This window comes from Lathamus discolor, chromosome 6 (genome assembly GCF_037157495.1).
Source record: "Lathamus discolor isolate bLatDis1 chromosome 6, bLatDis1.hap1, whole genome shotgun sequence".
Classification (NCBI taxonomy): Eukaryota; Metazoa; Chordata; class Aves; order Psittaciformes; family Psittacidae; genus Lathamus; species Lathamus discolor.
Window position 1 is genome coordinate 24,110,266 of NC_088889.1, and position 2,046 is coordinate 24,112,311.

Here is a 2,046-nt window from a genome sequence, read left to right on the forward strand (position 1 = left end):
CAGGTAAGCAACAAACAGCAGCAGACCTCTCAAGTGTTACACAAGCCTCTTCTTAGTCATCACTGTTGGCCTTGTAGGTTGCAGGTGTCTGAGACTGCTCTCCACAATAGCTTGGAGGGCATGGAGCACAACAGGAGAAGGTGAACCTGGCTGCTGGGCAGAGCTGTGTACTGGGCTTGCCCACAGCAACTGAGGGATCCACATGCATGGCACGAAGAAGAGATGCTTCATTCCTGACTGAAGATTAAAACATATTAAGAAGAGAAATGAGTCTCTGAAAGCGTGGCCCAGGCAGATTCCCCCAGGGTAGATCTATTCTCTACATTCCCCAGGGCAGGAAAGAGCCGTGTTTCTGATTTACCACTGTTGGCAGGGAATGCAGTCAGAATGTAAACCATGGGTGATCATAAGCGGAATGAAACAGTGAGGGGTTCTGGCAGCACAGCACCACCCATGCTGGACAGTGTGGGATTCTCCCTGTGACCCTGACAACAAAGCAACAGCAGGAAGCAGTGTGGTGCTGCTGGCCGTGGCTGTGACTGGCAACAAAAACACAGAAGCCTTTTTAATATTGCAGAGACAGAAATGAAATCCTTCTCTTCTTACACAATGCCTGCCCTTCCTCAGCAGGGATCAAATCAATATGGGACCATGGAAAGTCAATGGTTTATTTCAGGGGATTTTGAGTTAGGCTTTGTAGGCAAAAAGGCATCAGCCTTGTTTTGAACTCCATGAAGATACATAAGTATTTCCATTCCATGTCTATTTGTAGGACAGAAATGTGACTTTTTTCCTCTTAAATCTTGTTTAAATGTTTCACGATTTTAAAATAAGGTCTGTAAGGAAAAAAGATTCAAACCTTGGGCTGGAATTATCCCTGGTGAAGCCTGGGGATCCCATTTGTTAGTGAATGAGAATCACCTTGAAGGAACTTAAGAACAACCTTGTAGCATTAATGTCAGATTTCCCTAGTCTTTCTTCTGGTTTATGTTAGTACCTTAGCCCTACTTCTGTGGTGGTGGTTTAAGCACACAGAAACCCCACTTACAGTGTCTTCAGCTTAAGAAGTACATGGAGCTGCTGGAGCAAGTCCAGAGAAGGGCCACGAGGATGATCAGGGGACTGGAGCACCTCCCGTACGACGACAGGCTGAGAAAGCTGGGGCTCTTCAGCCTGGAGAAGAGAAGGCTGCGTGGAGACCTCATAGCAGCCTTCCAGTATCTGAAGGGGGCCTACAAGTTTGCTGGAGAGGGACTCTTCATCAGGGACTGTAGTGATAGGACAAGGGGTAATGGGTTCAAAGTTAAATAGAGCAGATTTAGGTTAGACATAAGGAAGAAGTTATTTACTGTAAGTGGTGAGGCACTGTAACAAGCTGCCCAAGGAAGCTGTGAATGCCCCATCCCTGACAGTGTTCAAGGCCAGGCTGGACGGGGCTTGAGCTGTCTGGTCTAGTGGAAGATGTCCCTGCCCATGGTAGGGAGCTGGAACTAGGTATCTTAAGGTCCTTTCCAATCCTATTCTATGATTCTAAACACGTACATATGCATACACATGCAAGAATGTCATTACAACACAGCTCCCAAACCTTATACACAGTGTGAGTAGTTTACTGCCTGCCTTTCTGGAAGACATAAGCAGCAGCAGAAAGAGAACTTTCACATAATTTCTGGAGAAATGCTGCAGTTGTAGGCCAACTTACATAACTGGTTTAGTTCAACAGAATTGCTTTCTGCCCTTAATCTGCTCAACAGTTTATCTTTGCTGTCGTGATCAGTTGAGCTTTCTTTAAACCTTTATGGATTAGCATTCTGCTATAACACGTTAAAAGCTTAGCTTTGTTTATTTTTGTCCAGAATGGGGGAGGGATAACAGGTTCAAATGTTCAGGCAGCAGTTTGTGAATGGTTATTTTCCTTACACAGCAATCAATATACTGAGGTACCAAACGCAAGGCACAGCCAAACGCTTCGAGAGACCGTAGTAGTGGCTGGAATGAAAATACGTGTGAATTTACTATTAAAAAAAAGAAGAAAGGAACACCATA